The 23,068-nt window shown below is 42.2% G+C and overlaps 1 long non-coding RNA gene across 1 annotated transcript; it reads right to left on the reverse strand.

The window, feature by feature from the left end:
• Positions 1-20,709: 20,709 nt before the first annotated feature.
• On the reverse strand, positions 20,710-21,702 carry LOC132889969 (uncharacterized). The gene is made up of 2 exons (XR_009655117.1): positions 21,284-21,702; positions 20,710-21,152 (listed from the first exon to the last, which is right to left on the reverse strand). It is a non-coding gene; the product is annotated as an uncharacterized LOC132889969 (long non-coding RNA).
• Positions 21,703-23,068: the final 1,366 nt, after the last annotated feature.

Consider the following 23,068-nt stretch of genomic DNA (forward strand, 5'->3'; position numbering starts at 1 on the left):
ACATATACACATACATACAACTGACGGAGGATGAGTAGACAGGACGGGAAGACAGGGATGGAAAGAAAAATACAGAGTAACATGAGGAGAGGGGAGGAGAAAAAGCAACCCACACACTATGCTCCTGTGGGGAGTACAGTGTGGGAACATTAAAAAAAAAACACCTCAGCACATCAGCACAAAATAAGTACACTTTACAACATGAAAACTCAGGACTTGAGGGGGGAGGGGGCGATCAGGGGAGGGGGTAAGGGGGAGGGGGGGAGGGGGGCAGAGGAGTGGAGGTAACCCAGCACAAGCAAGCAGCCGTCTGTTCCTGCAGCCATGATGGCACTGGTCGTGCACCCGCTTGTCACACTGGGGGTAAAAGGCAGCGACCGTGGGAAGTGGGGGAAGGAATGCAAGAGTGTCTCACTGCAGTGATCTTCAGGGGGAGTTGTTGTTCCAGCAACGGCCTTGACCGAGGCCAATGCTGTCTGAGGGGGCCAAAAGCAGATAAAATTGGGATTGTTTGGTCTTGGGGCGAGTAGATGCATTCTTTTACACGACTACTCTGTCCATTCTGGTGTCCGAATCCATCCATTTTCCTTTGCAAAGCCAAAAGCTTCTCTATGGTGTTATCCATGTTGTGGTTCAAGTTCTAATAGCCACAGTCTGAGTGCCAACAGCTCTGCCCACTGCTTCAAATCATGTCGGGCAGCTTTATGGGGCTTTGGACAGCTGTCACCATTTTCTGATTTCCTTGATAAACCAGGGCAAGGCCTAATCCAATCAGCAAAAGACCTGTAATCATGGTTCTGAATAGGTAGATGTCTTCAACGTCCTCCACAGAAAGAACTGCCAGGCACAAGACCCACCACTTCTCCCACGCATCCAACCTTGTAGCTAGCTGTGAATGTTCCAGCAGGACAGGCCGGTTCCCCCGAACCCAGGATCCTCATCGAGAAAATTGTGTCAATTGTGTTGAGAGACCAACTTATCAATTCCATGATTTTAGTTTGGAGAGCAGTGCAGAGAGAGTCTCTCAAAAGTATAGACAGTAGACAGATGAGATGAGAGGAGCAAAGCAGGGAAGATAAGGGAGAGGGGAGGGAGAGAAATGCAACCGCCTTCTGTGAGAGCACGGAGAAGAGGAGAAATCACTCTACTAAGCCATCCATTTGTGGGTGATAGACACTGGTGCAGATAGACTTAATCCCCAGTAACCCATACAGTTTGCACAGTGTGAGTGACATAAATGTAGTGCCTTGGTCTGTCAAGATTTCTTTCGGAATCCCAACCCAGGAGATAAAGCGGAAGAGCGCTTCCACAATACTGCGTGCTGAGATATTGCGGAGATGCACTGCTTCCGGATATCGTGTTGCATAGTCCACAGAACTAAAATAAAGTGACATCCCCGTGCTGACTGATCTAATGGCCTTGATGAGATCCATCCCAATTCGCTCAAATGGGGTCTCGATTAGAGGAAGAGGGTGCAACAGCGCTTTTGGAGTGGCCACGGGATTTACTAATTGGCATTCACGGCATGCCGCACACCACCGACAGACATCCCTGTGAATCACTGGCCAATAGAACCGGGCCATTATTCAGGCTAGTGTTTTATCTTGCCCTGAGTGTCCAACCATGGGATTAAAGTGAGCCGCATGGAATACAAATTCCCTACAGCTCTTTGGGATTAACAACCGGGTTATTTGTTCATTAGTTTGAGTGTCCTGTGTCACTCGGTATAATCTATCTTTAATAATAGTAAAATAAGGGAAGCTTGGTGCCACGCTTGGCTGAAGAGTTTGACCATCGATTACTCTCACTTGGTCAAACGCATGCTGCAGAGTCTCGTCTCACAACTGCTCTAACAAGAAATCCCCAAGGGAATCCCTGAGAGAGGGAGGAGGAGTGGGCTGCTCCTCGCTCTGATGTGGTGTTGATGTAGACGGCTCTGTGACAGCTTCTCCAGTCAATGCCACACCGGGATCTTCCCGTGACCTACTAGTGCAGGACCCACTACATGTTAAATATTCCATCAGTTTTTTAAACCCTGGGCAATCAATACCCAAAATCAACGAGTGGGTGAGACGAGGACTAACCGCTGCCTTTATTCTATGCATTTGGCCCCGGAATAGAATATGGACAGACACTAGAGGGTAATGGTGAACATCTCCGTGCACACACAACACTTTTACCGCTTGTGCTACCCCCAATGCCTCGTCTTGCACCAGGCGTTGGTGAATTGAGGTCTGATTACAACCGGAATCCACCAAAGCATGATATGTATCCCCTTGAATACTCACCGGTATGCGATACATTCCGGCCCGATCGGAGGCAGTTTCTGGCATGTTGGGGACCCAGATTACAGCACCCACCTCCCTTGTGGAGCCCTGACTCTGGAGATGCTCCAATTCCCCGCCGTGCCAGCACACCGGCCCGGACTTTCCCTCGGCACTCGTGTTATGGGTGTCACTCACCTGAGGGGAAGACAACACAGACACAGAAGAGGGAGATGGGAGGACACCACGGGTGCAATGGGCCGGCTGGGGAGGAGCCAGCCACCTCCGTGGCAGGGGAACGGGGTGGAGAGGGGGGCAAGAGATGGGGGGAGAGAGAGAGAAGAGAAGCGAGGGGAGATGCCTCGTCTGCCTGCAATTGGAGCTGCCTCCAGATGGTCCTCCGCCAGCTCGATGGCTCTTTCCAGCGATGTCAGGCGGTGACACTGGACCCATTCCGCCGTTCCTTCCGGAAGTCGAGAGATAAACTGTTCCAGTGCCACCAGATCGATGATCTCATTGGTGTCGCGGTCTTCCGCCCTCAGCCACCACCAGCAAGTGTCCAGGAGTTGCTGGCCAAATGCAAACGGCCGGCCGACCTCCTCCATTGCCAGCGTCCAGAAGCGCTGGTGATGTCACTCCAGGGAGCAGCCAAGCCACTGCAGAATGGCCTTCCTCGGGTCAGCATAGACCAGTCAGCTATCAGCAGGGAGCTGCTGTGCTGCGAGCTGCACCTCGCCAGTCAGGAGCAGGAGGAGGCGCGCTGCTCCAGTGGCCACCCCCATGCCTAGGCTGCTTGCTCGAAGAGAGCGAGGAATGCTTCAGGATTGTCCTGCAGTCCCATCTTCATGAGGGTGGAGGCAGCGGTGGCCGACACTCCTGCTGACGCGAGCAGGTGCCGGAACACCTGGCGATCTTCCTGCTGGGCCAGCATCAAGGCTTTGAAGCGTTGCTCCTGTTCCTTTCAGAGGGTGATCAGCGCTTGATGCTAGTTCTGCTGGGCGGTAGCGAGGGCAAAGATGACCTCTTCGAATGGGGAGAACTCCATGGGGTGGTTCCCTTCTGTGCTCCCGGGTTTTGGCACCACTGTAACAGTTCCTGATGTGGGTGGAGCACAAAAGCACGGCAGGTGAGATTTGATGTTTACACACACTCTTTATTGAGCTTTTCAGCTTTCTTTCTTTCTTTCTTTCTTTCTTTCTCTCTCTCACTCACTCACTCACTCACTCACACATGCACTGATGTCGGGGAGAGACCCCTTTTCTCTGCTCTCTCTCCTTTTATGCTCCATCCCTGTAACACACACACACACACACACACACACACTAATTGACAGCAGGTGGAATGACTTAGCCACTTACCTTCCCCGACACTGTAGGCTAAACTAATCTAGGATATGCTATAAGCGAGTTAAATTCATCTCTCTTGTTAAAATAATTTACACATATACACAAACACACACAGTGCTAAACTCTGATTGGCAGATGAGCTCATTTTGCCTTTATGAAGCAGAAAATCTGGTCCTGGTTTTGGAGCAGAGGCCCAACTTCTAATAAGTTGTGATAGTCGCATAATTAATGGGATGTGTTAATTGGGTCTCTTGTTCCCAAAGGTGTGCATTGGGAATATTCATAGAGTTCAACTTCTGCATTAACATGACTCTGCATATCGCTTTACTGTCACCACTTTCATGATCACTATGGCAACAAATCCTGGATATAAACTTGGTGTTGGTCATCATGTATGTGATTAACACCACTGAGACACTGATTCAATTCCTGATTCTGTTTTTCTCCTGTTAATAAGCTGGGATGAGTTTAAACATGGCCCAAAAGTCCCTCAGGTTTCGTTAGTGCTTTTACTGAGATATGATCTCTGCAGTAAAGTGTGTCCAAGCTGTTGTTGGCTCCACCCCAGGGGCAGTTGCTGTATTTAATTCCTCCAACACTGGATGTTTCCAACAAAATCACTCTTGAAATCTGATCAAACTGTCAGTACATGTCTCTTTGGCTAACACCCCCCCAAAAAACTGCCATGATGTTCAGGTGACTTCATATGCTCAGCACAACACAGTTCTTCATAACAAGCAGGACAAAGATACCAACCACCAGACTGTTTCCCCTGCTTCGCCTCGATGCTGTTGAGTGTAGCTATGTGCAGGGCATTGCTATGGAAATAAGGTAAACAATACTGTATTTTGTAAGTAATACAAAGAGAACTTCATCACCTCATGTTTATTTCCTCTCACCAGATTGGCAAAATTATTATTATTATTATTATTATTATTATTATTATTATTATTATTATTAGTAGTAGTAGTAGTAGTAGTGGCTACATACATTATATTAGTATGAAGAACTTCAAACGTATTGAATTTATTACCAGGTTTGTGTTACACCTAGATAATCATTATAAATAACCGCGACGCCTCCTCCTCTGCCAGTTAGACGAGGCTGGTGTATATAACTGTATCCAGGAGGACTCGCTTCATTTAATGCTATATATTCATTTGGCTTAATCCATGTTTCAGTTAAACACAGTACATTAAACTCCTGATCAGTAATGAGTTCATTAACCATTAGCGCTTTAAATGTAAGAGATCTAATATTTAATAGCCCCACCTTTAGATCAAAGGTGCTGGTAGTAGCTGTACAGTCAGTATGATCTAATTTTATATTGATTAGGTTACTGGAACAAACTCTCTGAGTATTTCTACTTAGAAAACAGTCGAGCTGTTTTGTGACAATGTCCACTGTTAAAGGTGCTATATAAATAAAATTGAAATTGAAATAAAAGTTTTAATTATTATTTGTAATACTCTAGCAGCTGAGGGAATGAGGGACTGGAATACAGACAAGGTGTGTTTATTTTCAGTTTACTTTTGCTTTTTCAGCAACTTTATTGAGACACACACGCACCCACATGCACAGTGCTGGGTAGCTCAGCTCTGTCTCTCTCTGGTCACCAGCTTTTCTCTGCAATAACACAATTGACACACATAACTAAACTCCCAGTAATCAATCAGACACAGGTGAAACTCATCACATGTTACATGCCGGTTCTACTTGACTCCTCACCACCCATAGCTGACACTTGAACTGCTCCCGCTGCCACATTATTATTATTCATCTCATTCTCATCTCATTATCTGTAGCCGCTTTATCCTGTTCTACAGGGTCGCAGGCAAGCTGGAGCCTATCCCAGCTGACTACGGGCGAAAGGCGGGGTACATCCTGGACAAGTCGCCAGGTCATCACAGGGCTGACACATAGACACAGACAACCATTCACACTCACATTCACACCTACGCTCAATTTAGAGTCACCAGTTAACCTAACCTGCATGTCTTTGGACTGTGGGGGAAACCGGAGCACCCAGAGGAAACCCACGCGGACACGGGGAGAACATGCAAACTCCACACAGAAAGGCCCTCGCCGGCCACGGGGCTCGAACCCAGACCTTCTTGCTGTGAGGCGACAGCGCTAACCACTACACCACCGTGCCGCCCTATTATTATTATTATTATTATTATCCACACTTTCTAAATGACGTCTTCAAGTAAATTATGCGAATCAGTTCACAAGCACAAACAAATCTGAAGCTGTTTTCCCATCAACACACTAAAACACAACATTGTACAGTTGAGTATCTAACATTATAATTACTGAGGCTGTGAAGTAAAAACCAATGAATCAATCAACATCTACGACCAGGCTGATGACATCATCAATGTGACACTGCAGCAGGAAAAGCCTTGTTTAGATGATCAGAAAAATAAACTTAATAGAGAAACAGGATAAATTATTTTAAAAAGTCAGACATTGCAACTGACCTGGAAGAAGGAATTAAAATTTATTTAAAGTTAATTAATGAATATGGAGAACCATACACAGTTCTGAGCTGAGTTCTGTGGATATGACTGCTGAAAATGGCAGCAAGAAACACAACGTACTTTCTCCATCTTTGACCCAGGCCTTTACTGAGCACGCTATGTTGCATGCAAATGCTCCTCACTGCTCTGCTGCGCATGTGAATGAGTGTGTGTGTGTGTGTGTGTGTGTGTGTGTGTGTGTGTGTGTGTAATCAGTGCAGTAGATTGAGGTGTTAAACAGCGAGCTGCTCTCAGCTCCTGCAGTGTCACGTTTAAATTATTATGAAGGACAGAGCTAATGGAGCGTGGCAGCTCGGCTGTGTCCTCAATCCAGCAGCTACAGTACAGGGGGCGGAGCCAAGGGGACTTCTGATCAGATGTGAAGAGGTTAATTGAGCTCCTCATTTTTTTCTTTCACCATACACACATGTTCATAAAGGAAGAAACACACACAAACACACACACACACACACACACACACACAGTCACACAAATACACATACACTTGTTTCCTGTAAATCTGTGATATGAAGTGATTGAATTGATGCTTTACAAATGAATAAACTTGTGGAGGTCATCTTGCTGAGTGAGACAGCCTTCAATTCTACTGCAATCTTGGCTCATAAGATTAGTTCATGTCCAAAAGTTATATTAGGATTTACATGGGAAAAGTTTCTCATGTCAGGTTACACAGCTGCTTAAGGATACATCCACACTAATACAGTTTAGATTTAAACCAAAACTTATCTCTGTCCAGACAAGCATTTTAGCTCCATCTCAGAAATAATCTTCATCCATAGTAACACACCTGACAAGACAAATCACATGACCATTCATGTACACTGGTGCATGTGTGTGCTGGGATAAACAGCTGCTGCTGCTTGTTTTCTTCAGGAAAAGGATCATGTGATGGAGCCTGATGAATCAGGGAAGGATACGTAGTGATTGATGAGACCCAATCAGGAAGTGAGCATGGGTGTCTTTGTCATCACTTCCAAACATCTCCGTTTTCTCCCGTGTCCACTAAAACACTACCCCAGAGTTTTCACACTAAAACACGGCCAGCAGCATTTCCAAATGTCTACGTTTTTGGGGCTCAAACACTTTGGAGTCGTGTGGATACCAGGTATAAACATAGCAAAAGGAATACGTTTTTAAAAAAAATAAAACATTCTGTATTAGTGTGGACGTAGCCTGAGTGGATTTTCTGAGCTACACATTCAGATTATTCAAATCAAAACTGTGTGGAGTACACACTATTTTTCTAGAGGAGTTTTTGGTTGCATCAAGACCACCATCTTTAAACACAAACACTCACCTTTAAAAGAAAAAAAATCAGGAACAAAAATGTGGACTGAAGATGGAAATAGCATATTTTTCTTTGCTGTTAAATGTAATGTAACATAAAAGCAAAACAGAATTTAAAACTGAAGAATAAAGGACTAATGTGACGATATGTGAGTGAGAAGATGGTGAGTGTGAAATAAATCGAACAGGAGTCTCAGATCTCACCGATATATTACTGCATGAACAGAACCAGCTGTAATTATTATCCCATTAATCACTGGTTTAATTGAACTAAACAGCTTCCGCACTCATAATTCAGCAGCGCAGCAGGAGAATAGCACTTGATCCCACATGTCTGATTTTATATCGTGTGTGTAGTAGAGGATGTTTCTTCTCCTACAAGCCCCACCCCTTCTGTCCTGTGGTGCATAATCAGAAAAGTCCAGCATGCTTTCCAACATCTGTTTTTTTAGTTTGCGTTTCTCAGTTTTCATGAATTCACCAAAGTCACTCGCTGCAGTGTTTTAAACAAAGCCGTGTTTTTCAGGAACTAGTAAAATAATAATTTCTGTAAAATAAAGGTCAATCAGTCATAAATAATAATAATAATAATAATAATAATAATAATAATAATAATAATTATTATTATTATTATTATTATTATTATTATTTAAATTCTGTTAAGTTTGTAATGCTGTCCCCCCACCCCCTCCACCCACCCTTTTTCTTCATAAAAGCAGAAAACACTGATGGAACTGTGGCTTCTGTTTCAAAAGTGCTAATCACATTCATGTCTGTTAATCAGTGCTAATCAACCCACTGTGGCGCTCCGCTCGTCTCTCATACAGACACTGTACATACTGTTCCTCTGAAATAACGCAACTCCTCTTTATATGCAAATCACTTCCTGCTTCCTCTGAGCCAAAAAAAAGTTCTTGATGATGTTGTGATGTTCGTTATTGCTGCTTCCTGCATGTTAATGCTATGTAATTGACAACATCTCCTCACACTGTGTTGAAAAGACAGGAAAAACTTTTTAACCTTGTGTATGTTATTAAAGTGTGTGAGTTTGAAACTCAGATAACATGTTTCATAACTTTATTTTTATGATTAATTCAGTGAGTCTGCACCCTGTGGTACTGTGGTTGGTCCTGGTATGATTGTGTGTGTGTGTGTGTGTGTGTGTGTGTGTGTGTGCGTGCACATGTTTTTATATACTACTGAGGACCAAATGTCCCCAGAAGGATAGTAAAATCTGACAATTACAACCTTGTGGGGACATTCGGATGGTCCCCACAAAGAAATTGCTGTTTTGTGTGTGTGTGTGTGTGTGTGTGTGTGTGTGTGTGTGTGTGTGTGTGTTTTAAACAAACATAATAAAAGAATCAAAAAGTTTCCTTTTCATTACTGAAATTAAGTTCAGGTTGAGGTGCAGGCACAGCATTAATTAACTGCAGTAACAATGATGTCAATGGAAGGTCCTCGCAAGGATAGTGTGTGTGTGTGTGTGTGTGTGTGTGTGTGTGTGTGTGTGTGTCAGGCAGATGGCTGTTAGTAAACCAGCACTGTTACACACTTCTCTTTTGGGAGCTGTATATGAACGAGTGTGCTCTCCACTGTCCATCTGTTGCACTGCATGGCCCTGTGGGAAATCAGCAGGACACACACATGCTCACAACCCCCCCCCCCCACCCCCCCCACACACATCTCCATAACCCTGGGAGACAGATAGTTTGTGTGTGTGTGTGTGTGTGTGTGTGTGTGAGAGAGAGAGAGAGAGAGAGAGAGAGAGAGAGAGAGAGAGGGTTTTAGACTGTCACATCATAATGACTTCAGCATAAGACATATATAATTTGAGTGAAAATCTTATGTTATAATTCGAACATTAAAGCGTCTCTGAGCAGAAAAGACTCAGCAGGTGAGATTTAACTCTTCACATTCCTCCGTGCCTTCTGTGTACAAATCAGTGATCCAGAAGATAAGTGATTAAGTTATTCCATCCTCAGTAAGGGTGAGACGAGGTGAGAAGAACTCCAATCAGAAGAAGTGGGGGGGAGAGAGAGAGAGAGAGAGAGAGAGAAACTATTAGGTACAGAGCCCTCCACAATTATTGGCACCTCTTGTAAAGATCAGTAAAAAGGGTTAGAAAAAACTTCCTTCACCTTTTGGTGAAGTTGCTTCATCTAAGACTAAAAAAAAAAAAAAAAGAGAGAAAATCCAACCTCTAATTGAAATAAATGTATTCAGAAGAAAACAAATCCCTCATCAAGAAATAATTATTTTCAACAAAACACTATTATTGCCCCCCCGTATTTAATACTCTGTCCAAATCGCTTTGGCAGTAAAACAGCAGGTTGGAAATCCAGAGCAGGGCATTGAGCCCATTCCTCTTTACACAATCTCTCCAAATCATTCAGGGTCCTTGACCCTCTCTTGTGCTCTCTCCTCTTCAGCTCAGCCCACAGGGTTATGGCCAGGGCAGAAGCTTGATTCTGTGGTCAGTGAACCGCTTTTATGTTGATTTAGACAGATGCTTCAGATCATTGTCCTGCTGGAAGATCCAATGATGACCCAGTTTAAGTTTTCTGGCAGAGGAGCCAAATTCTGATTTAAAATGTCCTGGTGTTTCATGGAGTCCATGATGTCATGGACCCTAACAAGGTTTCAGGGTCTTTGGAGGAAAAACAGCCCAAAACATCACAGAACCTCCACCATATTTTACAGTTGGGATCGGGTTCTTCAGTTACATTGTTTTCACTATAATTCCCAGGGGTAATAATAGTGAAATAATAGTTGCACATATGTTTTTGTTTAAAATAATTTTTTCTTGATGAAGGATTTGTTTTTCTCTGAAAAAAATGTATTTCAATTAAAGGTCGGATTTTTCTCATTTTATCAGTGTGAGATGAAGTGACTTTTTTCTAACCCTTTTTACTCATCTTTACAGAGGCACTGCATCTCACCATCACATCATAGTGAAGAACACATTCAGTAGTGATCCAGTAGTTCAGTGATTCGTTGTGTTCATGGTTCACTCTTCACAACAAAATCATTCACATTTTACAGAGAACATCATTTGGTCTTTGTTTTATCATGAGGATACAAAAACAGACAAGTGCATGGGACTCAGAGTTCTACACACACACACACACACACACACACACACACACACACACACACACACACAATCAGTGAACTGGAATTTTTTAAACATTCCATGAATAAATAATTTCTCTGTGCATTAAAAAACTTATTACAGCATCTATCATTATTTACTAGTGTGTGTGTGTGTGTGTGTGTGTGTGTGTGTGTGTGTGTGTGTGAGAGAGAGAGAGAGAGAGAGAGAATTTCTTAATGTCTATTTGTTTTAACTGTTTGTTGGTAACACATCATTGTCCACTTCTCAGTTTAAAGGAATTATTCTAATAAAAAGAAGGAGGGTTCTTGGTTCTCGCTCAAATTTTCCTCCTTTTGTCATCTTAGGGACTTTATTTTCACCAGTGTCACCTCGGGATTGTTTATCCAGGATTTACATCTGCATCTGGAGTTAATCATGGTGCTGAGTTCAGTTCACAACAGAAATATTAAAATTATGACCAAGTGCCAATAGTTCTTGAAAAGTTCCTCGAGTGTAGCAGCATAAATTTAGTGCTGAGATTAAAAAAAAAAGTTTGCAAGTAATAATACAGTGAAAAATATAAAATTCATCATTTAACCTGAAAAAGAACCAGAGTGAATGATGAAAGGTTTGTGTAGAAGGTGTGTGACATGATGTTTAAACTAGTACAAACCATAATCAGTTTCCACTCAGCAGCGATGAGGGCAATTGCATCATTTTACTTATCAATCTTTAGTAATTGCTTTATCCTGGTCAGGGTCAAGGTGGAAACCTAGTCTATCCCAGGATTACTGTGCATGACATCACACCAAGATGGAACTGGGGAGCTTTGAGGAGAGGAAGGAGATAAGGAGGAAGGAGGATAAATAGAATAGGAGGAGGATGATAAATAGAGTATGAAAGGAGGAGAGGAGAATGAGGAGAACAATAGCTGCTGCATCTCCACCATGCTGCCAGAGCTGAAAAGATCAACATGGAAAACAAAACTGTACCGCATCATGACGAGCACTTAATCACGTTTACATGAGTGTGGAGCCACACCTGGATGTTCTCACCTGGAACCAACTGAAAATCAAATGGTTCTCCTCGATGAGAACTGAGTCTTTTATTTAATCAAGTGTTTGTTCTGTTAAAAAGGACCAAACCAGAGGAAATGTTTGATTGGACCACACTGAACACAGCAGAAAATTGGAAGTAAAATGGTGAGCAGTGATCACTGTCTCTCTCTCACACACACACACAAATGATGATTATGTTAAAGTGATGAAGGAAGAAATTCATCCACATGAGACACAACAGTGAGAGAAAACTAATAAACACTGCAGCATTGTGTTCTCAAAACTCAGTCATCCATCCTGTTTTTTTTTTTATCCTCAAACAGGAAATGACCTAGAGGCAAAATCAGATTTCTCTCTCTCTCTCTCTCTCACGCACACACACACACACACACACACACACAAACACTGCTCATCACGGCTGGAACATTGCTATATTTTACACCTAAGCTGGAGAATAGAGAGCAGACATGATGATGCAGGTTCTTTATTTGCTTTTTCTAAGAAAATTATACAGAAAACAACAACAACAACAAAACAAATAAGTCTAATTTCATTCTGATAAACATGCTGAACAGCATCATGGGTAAAATTAAAGACTTGAAACACTTTCAGCACAAAGTAACTTGGTAATCAAGGAAATAGAACAAAATAAACCCAGTAATGTTAAAGTCTGGAGAGATTAAAGCTGTGTCTCAAATCATATTTTAGTGCACTAGTGAGACTAATGCCACATTCACAATCCGCCGTAAGTGTTTTGGACGCGCACGGTTCGCAGGGTTTGGAAGCTCACAGCCGTGCCACAGGGTCGTGGTGAACCCAGGGGAAGTTTGGGGGAGGAGTACAGGCAAAGTACTTGTCAAGTGCAGGTTGCATTCGGCAGAGGATAAGAGAGAAGAAGTGATTCGGAAAAGATGGGACAGAGGCCATCGCCTCTGCCACCTCACGTTCTGACATTGGTGTTCCTGTATTAGCAAAGCCAATATCACTTCATGCTCCTCCTCAGCTTCTATCATTTGCCTATAAAGCTCCAACTCCCTCAGTCGTTGCGGCGGTATGGCAACAGCCATCTTCTTCCCTTCTACAATGCTACATGCTACATAATCGGTTCCTTGGTTCCTCCCCCAATATATATACCCAGAGTCTTGCCCCTTGTGTTGCATGCGGGTCACGTGCGCTGTGTGCACGCCACACATAGGGGTAGAAAGTGAGATGTACTTCTGTCTTGGGGGCTGCACATATAGCAAGTGTGGAGTACTTGTGTTGTACTTCTGAGGCACGTCACTCATACAGTGAGTGTGCATCACTCCTGCGTCTTACTGTCATCACACAAAGCCCCTACTAGCCGCGCTGTTGACTTGGTTCAGGCATACAAAAGGAGAACAGGTCCTGTACATAATGTATGCATTCTTGATTTTTCGCAAGACCTGTAGAATTTGCATGCGCAGGACCAAAAGTCTCCACGGCCAGTCTGTGACTTTCTACAGTGCTGAACACATGCAAGTGTCACGCAAGTCTCAAGCACAGTTTTGCCAATTTTTTTACCATAGACCGCTCGTAGTAGCACGTATGGTGGGTTGTGAGTGTGGTTTAAGTGAACCATAGTGCATCAGTTTAATGCACTATTAATGCCAGAGGATATGAAATATAGAATGTCCTTTTTTTGTCTTATGCCACACTTACAACCCGCCGTAAGTGTTTTGAACATGCAAGGGGCGCAGGATTTGGTAGCTCACAGCCGTGCTGCAGGGTAGCGGTGAATTTGGGGGAAAGTTTGAGGGAGGAGTACGGGCAAAGTACTTGTCAAGTACAGGTTGCACACCTGACTTCCTCAAGGCGTGGGAAAAATTGTGCCATTAGCCCGCGGAAAGCATATGTCTGACGCATGTGATCAGTGCTTGTTCAGTGAGTGTGGAGTGTGTGTGACTTCCATTTTACCAGTTTCCTGCGTGAGGAGTTTGGGCTGCACTTGTGAAGCATGTGTGATGCATATGATTAGCACATGACAATCACTCATAACTTGCATGTGATGCAAGCCAGGAGTGGGTATAAAAGCATGTCTGCAGGATTTTGCATCTATTTTTCGACTGAAGAACATTGGATATTTTGTGGGAAAAATGTTTAAAATTTTCAGTTTAATGTTTAGAAAATGGGACCCAAGAAAAAGTGAGCAAAAGTGAAGTAACCAGCCTGAAACAGCAGAGGGGGAGGAGGAGGAATAATGTGATGATGATGGTAGCAGCCCCGGCAAGCCCTGCATGGACAGGGAGAAGTATGCCTTCAAGCCAGCAGAAGGCACAGCACCCCGCCAGAGGGATTTTCACAGATAAATACTAATTAAACCTCTTGCACTATAATACACATGGTTTAAACATTCATTTCAGTATCTATGTGTTTATGTAATTAATATTATATATGCTGATTTTCATGTATGTTTCAGCTAACGACACCCAGAAGTGAGGACATTGCAATCCCATCATTGCTGTCAGGCCATTGTGCCATGCTCAGTGATAAGGACAAGGACATCCCAACACCCCGTCCCACCACTCAGCAGGAGCAGGAGCAGGACAGTAACTCAGAGTCAAAGTGTGTTTCAGTGCTCAAAATGTTGGGCTATTTAGTTGGGATTTTTTACAATGTAATAAAATGCATTATTCCCTTATACTTATGTTTTATTATTTGACATTTGCATGGTAAATTAACACATACTCAAATAAAAACAGCAACGTCTCAGCATTTAAGTCTAGACTGAAAACATATCTGTTTAGTCAGTGTTGTTTTCGTTAACGATGACGATGACTAAATGATTTCGTTAATGCACCTTTTTTCATGACTGAAATGAGACAGTGATGAGCTAAACATAACTCTTTGATCACGAAAATATGACGAGACGTATCTGTTGTTTTCGTTGACTTGATGAGACGAGACAAAAATGTTAGTGGGTTGGCGATAGGATTATCAAAATGCATGGCGTTTCCTCCAACGGTGCATGCAACCTGTCTGCCAAATGCTGAAAATATGAGCAATGCACCTGCATCCGGTCATTGTTTGGCCACGCCCACCACCAGGCATGTCCGGGCACAGTGCACACTGGGGCAGCCACACAGTTCATGGACCATCGGCAACACCAACATAAGGGCTTGGTGGGTGAAAAAGACGTGATGATTTATGGATATACTTTACACATAATCCAGCAGAAAATAAAACGGAATGCCTTGTAGAGGGAGACAGAGGTACACGCTGTGGCTATAAACTACGTGGCAAGAATACGACCGACCTCAAGAGGCATCTAAAGGCTCACCATGCTGCTATTTCTGCGATGGTAAGTTAATGTTACAAGAAGTCCTGTTAACAAATCATGTATATGTTTGCTAGCTTTGGTTAATGTCACTCAACAATTGGGCTGTGATGAATTTCCTATGAAGTTTTCCCAAACACCGTGACCTGGCGAAAATGAATGGGACTGCTAGCTTCACGCTAAAGTTTGCTTGGTTAAGCTAACTTAAATTCAATTAACATGTCGTGAGTAAAACTTGTCCTGCAGGGATTATTGAGGGGACAGCAACTGAATGCTTTGTCATATATTGACCCATATTTGAGTTACTGTGAAACATACGGGGGGAAATGTAGCTTTTCAGACCTGTTGCTGTGCTTTAATATGACTAAATGAGCAGCAGCACACCTGGCTACTCTAACGCTAGCAGCATGCTTAGCCATCATATTTACAGTAACGGACAGCATGGTCATCTTCTAGCTGTGTGTTCATCATGACATGTTTGTGCTCTATCACTGCATTGCGACATGTTAAATGGAGGCAGAAACACAAGTCTGTGAACAATGGAGCATGCACACTAGACAGCGTTTATGTAGAGTATACACACTAGACAGTGTTTATGTAGAGTATACACACTAGACAGCGTTTATGTAGAGAGCATACACACTAGACAGCGTTTATGTAGATTATACACACTAGACAGTGTTTATGTAGAGTATACACACTAGACAGTGTTTATGTAGATTATACACACTAGACAGTGTTTATGTAGAGTATACACACTAGACAGTGTTTATGTAGAGAGCATACACACTAGACAGCGTTTATGTAGATTATACACACTAGACAGTGTTTATGTAGAGTATACACACTAGACAGTGTTTATGTAGAGTATACACACTAGACAGCGTTTATGTAGAGAGCATGCACACTAGACAGCGTTTATGTAGATTATACACACTAGACAGTGTTTATGTAGAGAGCATGCACACTAGACAGTGTTTATGTAGAGAGCATGCACACTAGACAGTGTTTATGTAGAGTATACACACTAGACAGTGTTTATGTAGAGTATACACATTAGACAGCGTTTATGTAGAGTATACACACTAGACAGCGTTTATGTAGAGAGCATGCACACTAGACAGTGTTTATGTAGAGTATACACACTAGACAGTGTTTATGTAGAGAGCATGCACACTAGACAGTGTTTATGTAGAGTATACACACTAGACAGCGTTTATGTAGAGTATACACACTAGACAGTGTTTATGTAGAGTATACACACTAGACAGTGTTTATGAAGAGTATACACACTAGACAGCGTTTATGTAGAGAGCATGCACACTAGACAGCGTTTATGTAGAGTATACACATTAGACAGCGTTTATGTAGCGTATACACACTAGACAGCGTTTATGTAGAGAGCGTGAACACTAGACAGTGTTTATGTAGAGTATACACACTAGACAGTGTTTATGTAGAGAGCATGCACACTAGACAGTGTTTATGTAGAGTATACACACTAGACAGTGTTTATGTAGAGTATACACACTAGACAGTGTTTATGTAGAGTATACACACTAGACAGCGTTTATGTAGAGTATACACACTAGACAGCGTTTATGTAGAGTATACACACTAGACAGCGTTTATGTAGAGTATACACACTAGACAGTGCTTATGTAGAGAGCATGCACACTAGACAGTGTTTATGTAGAGAGCATGCACACTAGACAGTGTTTATGTAGAGTATACATACTAGACAGCGTTTATGTAGACAGTATACACACTAGACAGCGTTTATGTAGAGAGAATGCACACTAGACAGTGTTTATGTAGAGTATACACACTAGACAATGTTTATGTAGAGTATACACACTAGACAATGTTTATGTAGAGTATACACACTAGACAGTGTTTATGTAGAGTATACACACTAGACAATGTTTATGTAGAGTATACACACTAGACAGTGTTTATGTAGAGTATACACACTAGACAGCGTTTATGTAGAGAGTATACACACTAGACAGCGTTTATGTAGAGTATACACACTAGACAGCGTTTATGTAGAGAGTATACACACTAGACAGCGTTTATGTAGACCAGGGGTGGGCAATTATTTTTTCCATGGGGCCACATGAGAAACAGAAAATTTGGTGGAGGGCCGGACCAAAAGGCTGAACTAAATTCTGCATAATATTAATTGTATTTCTTTATATAAAGCGGTAAATAACATTGTTTTTACAAACTGCTAAGAGTATGGAAAAAAAGAGGTTGCCTTACAAAATGTTTCATTCATTCAATCAAATTTCCCAAAACAATGGTTAACAAAACGTGAACATTTGTACCATTTTTTTTTCAGTCACATTCACCCCAAAACACAATAAAGACATCACAATATTGTCTTTCTACTCCAAATATTAAGCAAGATACATCATATTATAATAATGATGCCCACATTTGTAGTCTAATCACCTCATTTGGTGTTTTTCAGTTTTTTATTTGTTCAGTGAGAGAAATCTAGTCTCTGTTGGTATTTAACGAGTGCATCAAAGTCAGGTTAAATGTCTGAGGTGGAGATGCGAAGCACAGCTGACAGATGATTATCGGTGAGAGAGGATCTATACCTGGATTTGTTAAACTTCATCACTGAAAACGTCGATTCGGTGTAGGTATCAGATCTACAGATTGGCTCGGGCTCCGGTGCCTGCTGGTGATGTCACACTATGTGATTGGCTGGATCGTTTGAAGGATGACATACAAGTTTGTGGTTGGTCTGGATAAATTAAGGAAGTAGTTATCGCGGGATTAGGTTTCATGGAATTTCATGTCGCACGCATTGCGTTTTTGTTGAACACAACTTCAAAAGAAAAGCAATGCACATTCAGTCCATGCATGAGGTAAAATTAGAAAATACGTTTATTTTATAATTTCTAATTAACCTTACGCGGGCCGGTCAGAATGAACCAAAGGGCCGGATGCGGCCCACGGGCCGTAAAATGCCCAGGTCTGATGTAGAGTATACACACAAGACAGCGTTTATGTAGAGTATACACACTAGACAGCGTTTATGTAGAGTATACACACTAGACAGCGTTTATGTAGAGTATACACACTAGACAGCGTTTATGTAGAGAGCATGCACACTAGACAGCATTTATGTAGAGTATACACACTAGACAGCGTTTATGTAGAGTATACACACTAGACAGCGTTTATGTAGAGTATACACACTAGACAGCGTTTATGTAGAGAGCATGCACACTAGACAGCATTTATGTAGAGTATACACACTAGACAGCGTTTATGTAGAGTATACACACTAGACAGCATTTATGTAGAAAGTATACACACTAGACAGCGTTTATGTAGAGTATACACACTAGACAGCATTTATGTAGAGAGTATACACACTAGACAGTGTTTATGTAGAGAGTATACACACTAGACAGCGTTTATGTAGAGAGTATACACACTAGGCAGCATTTATGTAGAGAGCATGCACACTAGACAGTGTTTATGTAGACAGTATGCACACTAGACAGCGTTTATGTAGAAAGTATACACACTAGACAGCGTTTATGTAGAGAGTATACACACTAGACAGCGTTTATGTAGAGTATGCACACTAGACAGCGTTTATTTAGAGTATACGCACTAGACAGCATTTATGTAGCGTATACGCACTAGACAGCGTTTATGTAGAGTATACACACTAGACAGAGTTTATGTAGAGTTTACGCACTAGACAGCATTTATGTAGAGTATACGCACTAGACAGCGTTTACGTAGAGTATACGTACTAGACAGCGTTTACGTAGAGTATACACACTAGACAGTGTTTATGTAGAGAGTATACACACTAGACAGCGTTTACGTAGAGTATACGCACTAGACAGAGTTTATGTAGAGTATACACACTAGACAGTGTTTATGCAGAGAGTATACACACTAGACAGTGTTTATGTAGAGAGTATACACACTAGACAGTGTTTATGTAGAGAGTATACACATTAGACAGCGTTTCTGTAGAGTATACACACTAGACAGTGTTTATGTAGAATATACACACTAGACAGCATTTATGTAGAGAGTATACACACTAGACAGCGTTTATGTAGAATATACACACTAGACAGCGTTTATGTAGAGAGTATACACACTAGACAGCGTTTATGTAGAATATACACACTAGACAGCGTTTATGTAGAGAGTATGCACACTGGACTGTTTATGTAGAGTATACAAACTAGACAGCATTTATGTAGAGAGTATACACACTAGACAGCGTTTATGTAGAGTATACACACTAGACAGCATTTCTGTAGAGAGTATGCACACTAGACAGCATTTATGTCGAGTATACACACTAGACAGCATTTATGTAGAGTATACACACTAGACAGCATTTCTGTAGAGAGTATGCACACTAGACAGCGTTTATGTAGAGAGTATACACACTAGACAGTGTTTATGTTGAGAGCATACACACTAGACAGTGTTTATGTAGAGAGTCTACACACTAGACAGTGTTTATGTATAGAGTATACACACTAGACAGTGTTTATGTAGAATATACACACTAGACAGCGTTTATGTAGAGAGTATACACACTAGACAGCGTTTATGTAGAGTATACACACTAGACAGCGTTTATGTAGAGTATACACACTAGACAGCGTTTCTGTAGAGAGTATGCACACTAGACAGCGTTTATGTAGAGTATACACACTAGACAGCATTTATGTAGAGTATACACACTAGACAGCATTTATGTAGAGTATACACACTAGACAGCGTTTATGTAGAGAGTATACACACTAGACAGCGTTTATTTAGAGTATACACACTAGACAGTGTTTATGTAGAAAGTATACACACTAGACAGCGTTTATGTAGAGAGCATGCACACTAGACAGTGTTTATGTAGAGAGCATGCACACTAGACAGTGTTTATATAGAGAGTATACACACTAGACAGTGTTTATGTAGAAAGTATACACACTAGACAGCGTTTATGTAGAGAGCATGCACACTAGACAGTGTTTATGTAGAGAGCATGCACACTAGACAGTGTTTATATAGAGAGTATACACACTAGACAGCGTTTATTTAGAGTATACACACTAGACAGTGTTGATGTAGAGAGCGTGCACACTAGACAGCGTTTATGTAGAGAGTATACACACTAGACAGCGTTTATTTAGAGTATACACACTAGACAGTGTTGATGTAGAGAGCATGCACACTAGACAGCATTTATGTAGAGAGCATGCACACTAGACAGTGTTTATATAGAGAGTATACACACTAGACAGCGTTTATATAGAGTATACACACTAGACAGCGTTTATGTAGAGAGCATGCACACTAGACAGCGTTTATGTAGAGAGTATACACACTAGACAGCGTTTATGTAGAAAGTATACACACTAGACAGCGTTTATGTAGAGGCAGAAACACAAGTCTGTGAACAATGGAGTATACACACTAGACAGTGTTTATGTAGAGAGTATACACACTAGACAGAGTTTATGTAGAGTATACACACTAGACAGCGTTTATGTAGAGTATACGCACTAGACAGCATTTATGTAGAGAGTATACACACTAGACAGCGTTTATGTAGAGTATACACACTAGACAGCGTTTATGTAGAATATACACACTAGACAGCGTTTATGCAGAGAGTATGCACACTGGACTGTTTATGTAGAGCAGGGGTGCCCAACCTTTTTTTAACCAAGATCTACTTTTGAAGTTGATGGCATGCTGAGATCTACCAAGTCAAGATCAAGGGCCGGGCAATAATTCAAACAAGGAGCCGCAATCGCAGATCACACGTAGTTGAGTTTTTATTTGCACAGGAGGAGAATAGGCAGTATAAATGCACAAAAAAATGAGGAACTGATCAACATGTCACAAATAGGTTGTCCAAAACAGAACTTCAGAGGCACATCATCTCTCTCTCTCTCTCTCTCTCAACCACACACACACACACACACACACACACACACACACACACACAACTACAGAAAAGAACACTCCAAAAACTCCATAACAGAAATCCAAAATTGGAAAACATCAATTCAACATGAATTCAACAGATTAACACACACACACACACACACACACACACACACACACACACACACACACACACACACCAGAAGAGATAACTTCAAAGCAGGAAGGAGAAGAGAAGTCCAATATTTCAAAATGATAAACTTCACTGGAGAGTGGCAATAGCAGGGAAACCAGCAGTTGGATTTAAATGAATCTGGAAAACAGATAAAATACTCCTCTAAGTATATGGATATGATATGAATATGTCATTCAAGATACTACTACTACTACTACTACTAATAATAATAATAATAATAATAATAATAATAATAAACACTTCTCTACCTTAGTGGGACTTCTGGCACTGGGAGGAGGCAGCTAGCTTCTCGTAATCCGGACAGTAGGAGTTGAGTGCCAGCCTTAAGCAGGCTGCGAGGTGGTCATCAGTCAGTGTGGTTCTGTACTTGGACTTGATTATTTTCATGTGTGAAAAGGCAGACTCACACAAATATGTTGATCCAAAAAGGGAAGTCATATTCAGTGCGCATTGTCTGAGGTTTGGATACTTCTCTTCCAGCAGCAGGTTCCAGAATTCGCCAGTTATCCCAGGTGTTGCTCTGCATTTGATCTCAATGTCATTTTGCAGTGTGAGAATTTCATTCTCGACAGCACTGGAGTCCAGGCTGAAGAGTGTGGCTACTTTGGGCGCAATGCAATCCACATCAACATTTTCACCAAATGGAAAGCACAGAAACTGAGCAACAGGCTCAATGGATGCAAAGTCAGTAAACCGGCGCTCAAACTCCAAAAGAATGTTTTGGATCTGTTGCTCATAACGAGCAAGTTCCACACTGTCTTTGCCCTGACGGCGGAGCTCAGCCTCCAAGTGCGGAAAGTTCCTGACATCACACTGTTGCAACCTGCGTACCAGCAGGCGCAACTTCGTTTTAAAGGTGTTCACTGAACTGATCATGTTGGCGATGTGCTTTCCTTTCCCCTGCAGCTCGAGATTCAAGTCATTGATCTTATTGGTGACATCTGTGAGAAAAGCCAAATCAGCGAGCCACTGACCGTCCTCCAGATGAGTATAAGCAGCAGCATGGGTAGTTGTGTGCTTCAGGAACTCTTTAATTTCGGGCAAAAGTTCCAAAAATCTTTCGAGGAATTTGCCTTGGCTCAACCACCTGACGTCGGTGTGCAGCAGCAGAACGGTGTGGTCTGCACCTGCCTCCTCGAGCTGGGCACGGAATAAGCGCCTCTGTAAACTCCTGGCCCGAAAAGAGCACGCGATTTTTATAGCTACGTCCATGACGTCCTTCATGTTCAAAATCTTCCCGCACAGCCCTTGTTGGTGAATGATACAGTGATAGTTCAAAAAATCAGGGAAAGATTCCGACTGCTTGCACAAAGCAACGAACCCAGCAGTATGCCCAACCATAGATGGAGCCCCATCAGTTGTGATTGACGTAAGTTTGAAGAGGGGTAAATGCGACTTACTGACAAACTCCATAAACGTGTCAAAAACATCCGACCCTCTTGTGTGCCCTTTCAAAGGCAAAATTGTCAGAATCTCTTCTTTTGCCGTCATGTTATGAAAAACCATCCGAATGAAAACACATAACTGCGCCACATCCACAGCATCAGTTGATTCGTCAAATTGCAGCGAAAAACAAAGACAGCTCTCAATGTCATTTCTAAGCTGTCGTTCAATGTCCTCTGACATGGTCTCGCACCGCCTTGTAATGGTGTTCCTGGATAGCTGGGTTTCTTGAATAGCCGACATGATCTCCTTCTTGTTCTTGAAGTCAGCGAAAAGTGCATCCGCGGCCTCCACAAAGGCTTCTTTGAAAACTTCGCCGTCTTTAAAACATTTCTTGTGCTTTGCCAGAACACGACTCACACGGTAAGACGCTATCGTGGCAGTTTTACTCTTATTAACAGGTCGCGTAAACACTGCCTGCTTTGCGGCTAGCTGTCTCCTCAGGTTGTTTACCTTTTCAGTTCGTACAGCTGATTTCGCCGGGAAGTTTTTAGCATAGCTCTTGTGAACGGTCATGAAATGTCGCTCCAAATTTCCCTTCTTTGGAATGGCCACGGTAGCATTACAGATCAAACACACTGGCTTTGAAT

The sequence above is a fragment of the Neoarius graeffei genome, chromosome 8 (assembly GCF_027579695.1).
Source record: "Neoarius graeffei isolate fNeoGra1 chromosome 8, fNeoGra1.pri, whole genome shotgun sequence".
Taxonomy (NCBI): domain Eukaryota; kingdom Metazoa; phylum Chordata; class Actinopteri; order Siluriformes; family Ariidae; genus Neoarius; species Neoarius graeffei.